This window comes from Hibiscus syriacus, unplaced genomic scaffold (assembly GCF_006381635.1).
Source record: "Hibiscus syriacus cultivar Baekdansim isolate YM2019G1 unplaced genomic scaffold, ASM638163v2 tig00110029_pilon, whole genome shotgun sequence".
Classification (NCBI taxonomy): Eukaryota; Viridiplantae; Streptophyta; class Magnoliopsida; order Malvales; family Malvaceae; genus Hibiscus; species Hibiscus syriacus.
The window spans coordinates 1,984,925-1,993,958 of record NW_024062571.1 but is presented as its reverse complement, the minus strand read 5'-3'; positions in this window follow the sequence as shown (position 1 = coordinate 1,993,958).

Here is a 9,034-nt window from a genome sequence, read left to right as displayed (position 1 = left end):
TATTTTGGGATATATGAAGTGTCAAGGTGAGTGCAATACATGAATGACATTGTACATAGATGTTTTATTCATCATTAGGAAGACTTGCGACAAGTTGACCTTGTTTATATCAGCATGATATTATGTCATTTTTATAACTTCGATATGACATTGATATATCACAATGTGAAATTATAGTGCATTGATCATGGATAATATGATATTTTATCATGGATGTTATTTTGGGTATGAACTTCCCCCTAATGTTAAATATGGTCACCATGGATGAATGAATTAGACTATATGCCCAAGTAAGTCGTTGAAGGACAGGGTATAGTTGGCATGCCATAGGGTATAGTTGGCATGCCATAGAGTATAGCAGCTGCAGATTTATATTAACACTAAATGTGTAAGGACACTAAGTGTATATGGTGGGAACATCCTTATGGCACTTCGATGTATATGGTGGGCATAACCTTATGTGTAGCACTACGGTGCAGATATTACTTGAATACCTAGGGTCTTCATAGGTTTACATGTGGGCTATAATTATTGGTAAAAATAATAATATTTATGTTATATTATTTTGATCATGGTAAATGATAACTTTGCAAAAAGACTCAATTTCTAGTCTTTTCACTTAAGTTATTGCTCGTCTAAACAAAGTATGCACAACATTTTAGTTGCATTTAGTTGCATTTAGGTTATATTTGCTTGTGGTGGATAAGTTTTGCTTTGGCAAGATTTATTTGGTTTAACTAATGTTGCTAGGAGAAAGAGTTTGTGTGTTGTGTATGTGCAGGAAATTTACGAAGGAAGAACATTTTAGTCGTGACAACGTAATTTGTAAGGGCCAAAGGAATAGAGAGACTAAAACGTGAGGAGCAGATTTATCTCACCATGGCAAGCTTTATCTGGAAAGTTTGAAGTGGATATGACAAAATCACCTATGTCAGAAGCCACTGGATGAGTCCCTTCACGTGCAAGCAACCCTCAAAATTCTAACAACCACCATCCACATTTCCTTTTTTAGCCTGGGCAAAGTAATAACGGTTATTTAAGGAATCTCCAATCATGCGAAACCCTAGGAGACTCCCCTCTATAATATCCAACCGTAGTCGCCAAAAAAGGGGAGAAGTTAGAGAGCTTTACCGAGAGTGTGAACGAGCAACTACAGAGCTTCTCCACCATTTACCAACGGACCTTCCTTGGTGTCCTCCATAGCCAGACTGTAGCAGAGTGGTGATCAGGTCTCGAGAGAGGCTGATCACCAAGGCAGGCGCGGTGCTGATCAGAAGTGTCACGACAAAGCCCCCAGTTTTGGGAGTCGTTCTTCATTTTTCTTAATGTATTTACTTATTTGGGGTTGTATTAAACGATGTTATTTGGATGACTTTTTTATAGCACCATGATTGTCTTACTTGGTGTTAATCTTTGTTTTCCCTAGACAATTATTTTATGTTTTATGAATGATGAATTATGTTTTTGCTCATGAATGTTTTGTTAATTGTTTGAATATTTTAGCTTGACAGTGTAAGAGCTTCGAGAGATTGCCTGGGGTCTTTGTGAAACATGTCTTGGCAATGTAAGAGCATCGAGAGATTGCATTTTGTCTAGATAGTGATTCTTAGATTCAAGAGAATTAAGATAGATCTATGTGAACAATGGAATGGATCAAAGATGGTGATGTTTTAACTTATCTACCTTAGAGATAAGGAGTGGGTTTCATTCAACTAAAAGGGATAGACGCTAGATTAGGATATAACGACTATTGTTAATGTCGAGAGGTATTTCTACAACAACAGTCTGGCAAACCAAGGGTTGTAGTTAACGCTGAGTGGTATTGCGATAGCAACAGTCTATGAATACTTAGTAATCCTGTCGGGCAGCTTTAGCATGTCATAATAATTCATTATGGACTTAGAATAATTTTGTCGATGCAAAAGATTAGCATAAGTGTCTTCGATAAGTCTGAATATGTGAGGTTGTTTGAATTTATTTGAATCAACGTTTGTCCTTGTTTTATTTTATTTCGATAGTTTATAATTTATTTTGTCTCGACCAAACTTTTCTGCAATTATACTTTATAGTATTTTCTTGTTTTATTAATAATAGATTTTTAGTTTGACAAGATAGTTTTGGTTGTGGTGAAGCTTAAAAACGTTCGACAAATCCTTGAGGAGACGATAGTCACTTACCCTATATTACTTGATTCGATTGTTATACTTGCACAGAATTGCTTGCTTAGCATATACATTTACAAGTGATCAAGTTTTTGGCGCGTTGTTGACAAATTTTTTATTCGCCATAACAAGTTTTTCTTGTCACCTTATATTTATCTAGTCTAACGCATTTTATTTCCTTTTATTATTACATGACCTTGAGATCTGCTGGTAAAATATTGGAACCATTCGACGCTGAAGTTGAACAGTTGTTCAGATAGAGGCAACGTGACCAACGTACCAGAGAATATTTAAACCAACTACAATTACAAGGCAACAACATGGGAGATCACGATAATCCCGATGTAGCAATTGATCTTCAAGTTGCAAGACCAAGAGCAATACGAGATCATTTGATCCAATTCTTGATGACCTCAATCCAGGCATCATGAAACTTGAAATACAAGCAACTCATTTTGACCTAAAACCGGTGATGTTTAATATGCTAAATTTAATTGGCCAATTTGGTGGTTCACCTAATGAGGATGCTAGACAAAATATTCGTGATTCCTTGAAGTATGCGATTCATTTCGACAACAAGGAGTGCATGAAGATGTGCTTAAACTAAACTTTTCCCTTATTCCCTACGTGATAGAGTGAGAGCGCGGCTCAATGGAGTTCCTTCAGGCTCAATGGAATCATGGGAAGATTTATGCAAGAGTTTCCTACTCAGATACAATCATCCCAATATGAATACATAACTTCGCAATGATATTGTAAGTTTTCACCAAGGAGATGATGAATCAATGTACGAATGTTGGGATAGGTATAAAAGTTTACTTCGCAAATGTCAACCATGGGTTTCATGACTGGACTCAAGTAGTGATGTTTTACACGTAGTTAATGTACCAAGTCGAATGATGTTAAATGCCTCGCCAAATGACACCTTACTTGATAAATCACCCGAGAAAGCCTTTGATATCCTCGACAGGATAACATATAATGACTATCAATTCTCAAATACAATATTGGGAACCGGTAGAAAAACATCTAGCATATGAACTAGAGGGTAAGGATTCAGTAGCAGCGCAACTTTTGTCATAACTAATATGTTGAAAATTTTGCAGTGTCCTAATGAGGTAAAGAAGTCAAGGTGACCAATAACACATGCATATTTTGTCATGACAACCATTATGAGAGTGAAGGTCTAGAAAATCATGAATCCATCAATTTTGTGGCCAATTATAACCGAGCAACAATAACCCCTATTCCAACACATACAATCCTGGTTGGAGACAACATCCAAATTTTTCATGGAGTAACCAAGGGAACAATAGTAATCAGGCAGCAAGTTACAACAGGCCACAGCAGAATAATTCATACCATCAACATTTTCAGAATCAAGAATATCAACTGCCCTGGCAAACAATAAAGGTACAACTCTTCCTCTAATCCTAATTCCAATACTAACACCTTGGAGTTGTCATTGCAAGAATTTATGGCCTCAACAAAAGATTTCATGGGTTCAACAAAGACCTTGATGCATGAGCATTCAGCAACAATTAAAAACCAAGGAAATTTGTTAAAAAGTCGGCTATTTTACAAAGCCATAGTTCATCTCTACAAGCATTGGAGAATCAAGTGGGATAAATTACTATGGCATTACATTCTCGCCCACAAGGAAATCTCCTTAGTGATACTGAAATCACTAAGCATCATGGAATTGAGCAATGCAGTTACTTATACTAAGGAGTGGAACACAGTCAAGCAAAATGACAAGTTTGGGGGAGAAGAGCTAAACAATTTTCACCAGGCATATCAGTCCCAGAGGATCGAACGAAAAATGAGAAATAGGATGGATCAACCGAAGAGAAGGAAAAGGATGAAGGCTCAAAAAAACATCGTCTAGATAATGAGAAATTTAAGCCCAAGGCCAGAGATTCCTCAGAACCATCGGTATAAAATTTGAGACCTCCATCACCGTTCCCTCAACGATTGAAGAAACATAACGATGATATCTAATTCAACAAATTTGTTGATGTTCTGGTTCAGTTGTATATCAACGTGACCTTAGTTGAAGCCATCGAGCAAATGCCTTCCTATGCCAAGTTTATTAAGGACATGATTACAAATAGAAGGTAGAACATGTTGCCACGACAACAAAATCTGTTCTACAGTCAGCAAGCTCCCACCAACACAAAAAACCATGGCAATTTTATAATACCATGTTCAATTGGTAATAACTTTGTAGGACGAGTTCTTGTTGATTTGGGATCGATTGTAAACTTGATACTAAAGTCCATATTTTTGAAACTAGAGGGATATGCTTGTCCAACCCCAATTACAGTTGGTCGATCGGTCTTATGTGTACCCGAGGGTAGAATAAAAGATGTCATAGTAAAGGTGGACAAGTTCGTATTTCAAGTCGATTTTCTCATCTTGGACTACGAAGCCGATGAGAATGCACCTATCATCCTGGGACGATCTTTTTTATCCACTGAAATAATCATAATAGATTACAAAAGGGAGAGTTCACAATGCGAGTAGGAGAGCAAAGCATCACAATCAATGTATACACACTTTCCTTGGACATATAGGCTTCTACAAGAGGTTCATAAAATATTTTTCTCAAATCTCTAAACCCTTGTGTCTTTTACTTCAAAAAAATCATCCATTTGAATTTACTAATGATTGTCTGAATGCCTTTACAGATTTGAAGAAAAAATTTCAGCAGCACCAATTATTGTCCCACCTGACTGGAATGAACCCTTTGAGCTCATGTGCGATGCTAGTGATTATGCAGTAGAGAAGTGCTAGGGCAACTAAAAAATAAAATCTTTCATATTATCTACTACGAGTGTACTCTTAATGATGCACAACTAAACTATACCACCACTGAAAAATATCTTTTAGCAGTAGTATTTGTATTTGATAAGTTTAGGCCATATCTCATAGGCACTAAGGTGTTTGTGCATACATATCATTCTGCCATTAAATATTTGATCAATAAAAAAGATGCAAAGCCTAGACTAATCATATGGATATTATTACTACAAGAGTTCAATTTATAGATCAAGGATAGAAAGGGTACAAAAAATCAAGTAGCAGACTATTTGTCTAGATTAGATAACATAACTGAATGTCATGACATAACATAAATTCAAGAGGATTTCCCTGATGAGAAAATATTGTTTGTCACGGTTGTGTCGTGGTATGCTACATAGCTAATTTTCTTGTTAGTGGATTGTTCCTCATGATTTATCAAGCCAGGGCAAAAAAAAGTTTTGACACGATGTGCGACACTATTACTGGGATGAACTATTTTTATTCAAGCAATGTGGAGACCAAATTATCCGAAGATGTGTTCCAGAAGAAGATCACAAAGAAATTCTAATTCAATGTCACTCATCACCGTATAAGGACACTTTGGCGAAATGAGAACAGCGGTGAAAGTATTACAATGTGGATTCTATGTCCAACCCTGTTCAAAGATGCGCATGACTTCTACAAGTCATGTGATAGATGCCAACGCACAGGAAACATATCAAAATGACATGAGATGCCATGGAAAAATATTTTGGAGGGGGAACTTTTTGACATATGGGGAATAGACTTCATGGGACCCTCCCCAACATCCTTTCAATATTTGTACATCCCCTTGGTAGTGGATTATGTATCTAAGTGGGTCAAAGCCATTGCAACATCCAAAAATGATTCCAAGAAGGTGCTAAAATTTTTGCACAAGAACATATTCGCACATTTTGGAACACCACTAGCTATCATTAGTGATGAAGGCACACATTTTGACAACAAATTAATTGCCAAGGAATTAAAAGATATGGAGTGAGACATAGGATTGCTATGGCGTATCACCTGTAGACTAATGGAAGCTAAGTATCTAACCGAGAAATCAACAGATCCTTGAGAAAGTAGTCAACCCAAGTCGAAAGGATTGTTCGCCAAAGCTAGATGAAGCATCATGGGCTTATTGCACAACATTCAAGACATAAAGCCTGTGAAACTTGAACATAAAGCCTACAGGGCCATGAAAAAGTTAAACATGGATGCCCAAATTGCAGAAGAAAGAATACTCTTGGAACTGAACGAGATGGATGAATTTAGAGCACGTATATACGAAAATGCCCGCATATACAAAGAGAAAACAAAGCGATGGCATGACAGAAAAATATTGCCTAAGCAATTTTTTCTCAACAACAAGTATTGCTCTAATTCACATCTCAAGTTATTCCCAGGAAAGCTAAAGTCACGATGGTTAGGACCGTTCATTGTACATCAAGTTCATAAGAATGGAGATATAGAAATCAATAACCGAGATGATGGTTCCATTTTTAAGGTGAACGGGCGAGGCTAAAGGAATACAAATGAGCCCCAGTTATGCGAGGCAAACCAGCATCAACGGCACATGATGCCCAAGAGTTTGCCTTACTTACTTGAACAAAATTTGTTCCTTAGGCAACGAAAATTTGAATTTGTACATAAATAAATTAAGTTATTTTATGCATTCATCATCATTTTTATTTTATTTTCTTTATTTATTTCGTGTAGGCATGCAGAGTACACATGACACATGGGGAGATAGTTCACGCATGAAAGGAGAGAAACCCTAGGGCAAGAAATTTGGACGACAGAATTAAAAAAGGGAAGTTTCTTTTTCCCCAACTTTACGTCCAATCAAATATCATAAATAAATACCAAATCTTTTCCCCTCGTGTTTTGATCGAATTACCCCAAAGAAACCACCTAATACTTTCCAGAAAAACCACCCTCAACTCTATCTTCTACATCGTGTTTCACTCTCTCTCTCTTTACAGCAAGAATTTGCTTTCAAAAAATCTCACCATCGCTGACGCTAATCCCACTGCACCAAACAATTATCATTGCTAGATCGAAGAAAAACCCAGCCCCAACACCAAGCTTTGAGCGTCTCCAAACAGCCGAAGCCGAGGCATGCTTCAAAAATCTCCAAAAGCGGTAAGTGTATTTAGAAGACGGGTTTGTCTTTCCATCAGAGGACGAAGATCCATTTGAATCGGAGGTCATGGCGTGATTTAGAAGCACAACTAGGAGAATTTTGGTCACCACCCCAAAGTTATAGCACCAACAATGGTCAGAGAGTTCTACGCCCATCTCGAAGGCCAATCCAACCACACAGTGTATATCCGAGGGATGCTCCTTCGATTTTCCCCTTCACACTCAACAAATATTTCAAGTTGGGGAAGGTCGAAGAGCGTATAAGAAATTTATGCTTGAGGCAGACCAATAAACCTACCACGAGTACTCAAGATCTTTTCTTCGGATGGGCTAAGTTCGAGAATGCGCCAATGAAGAGAGTCGATAAAGAGCCCTTAAATCGATCGTAAAGTTATGGAACCATTTTCTCAAGGGAAAACTTGATAACTCTAAAAAGACACATTTTGGGACCTTTTCACTTAAGTTATTGAATGTCTAAGAGCACATTTTGGATCATTTAGATGCATTTAGGAGCATATAGTTTATGTGGTGGAATTATGTTTGCCGCGGCATTTTAATTTGTCATCAGTGCTACCTTATGGGGAAGGTGTTTGTCTAATGATGTGCAGGATTTGAGAGCAAGGAAAAGAAAAAAGAAAATGTCGTGGCATAAGGAGACTGCTGAGCAGAATGAAAATACCGAGTTGGAATGGCATTTCAAGAGCACACAAAGTGAAAGAAGATATTTTCGAAGCCAGTTGTTCCTTATTTGCACGTGATCTCTGTCACACCGCCCTGCACAGATCTTGTCTGTGCGGCAGGATCCTGTCGGTGCCTAGATCAGTGTTGCCACGCCGCCATGCTGTAGATCTTGTCTGCAGTAGGATCCTGTCGGGTGCTCAGTCAACCACCCAGGCTGGACCATTGCCAGCTGCCCAGCAGGATCACTGTCAGCTCTGCCCGATCATCACGTGAATCAAGCATGATTTGGGGTATCTTTGGAATTTTTACACAAACCTTTAGGGTTTTTCTCCCCTATAAATATATGATGAAGCCATAATGTTAAAGGACTTTAGTTCCAGCCACATTTGATCTTAAAAGTTAGAGAGAGAAAGTCTCATCTTTCTCTGTCAATCCCACTTGCGTGGCATTTCTCCTTGACTAGCAGAAGGAGTGGCGTTCTGAGCATCCGAGAGGAGCTAGTCCGCTGGGAGCAGTCCTGGTGGCCGAGGAAGGCATTTGGCAGTGCACGTCGAAGGCTTTCTCTCCTCCCCTTAGTCCTTGCTTTTATATTTTGTTGTTGGGTTGTAAGGAACGAATGAATCTTGCTTTGTGCTTGTTGATTTCGAGCCCCACCATGAACTAATCCTATTTGGTGGGAGTTCGCATGGTTATTTAAGTTGTTATTTTAATGAATGGTTGTTGTTTCATGCTCTATTCTGTTTTGTTTATGATGCTTAATGTCTTGAGGTTGTAGGAGCTACGAGAGTAGCCTTTCCTTAGGAGGGTTCATGAGGTTCGAGATAATGCCTTGGAAATTTATATTTAGTCTTCGAGAGAAGCTAGGGAGGAACTACATAAACAACGGGTTCTAGATAGTAACTAGCCTAATCCACCTTAGAGATAAGAATAGGATTTCATTTGACTAAAAGGAGTTGTGTAAACGATAGGTTAGATGTTAATGCTGCCGCAAAAAGGTGTTGCCGAGACATATCCTATTAGCTGAACCAATAGGGTCACTGCTAGGGCTTACGCCAATCGGTTTTGCCAGGGCATCTTTAGTCTGTCGAGTCCCTTACTAGAGATAGCATAGGGCACATCAGTAGACTCTGTCCGGCAGGGTAAGCATAGAAGAAGCACCATTCAGAGAAATAAACTTAAGTTTTCCTTATGTCTCCCATCACTCATTTCCATTGCTGCTT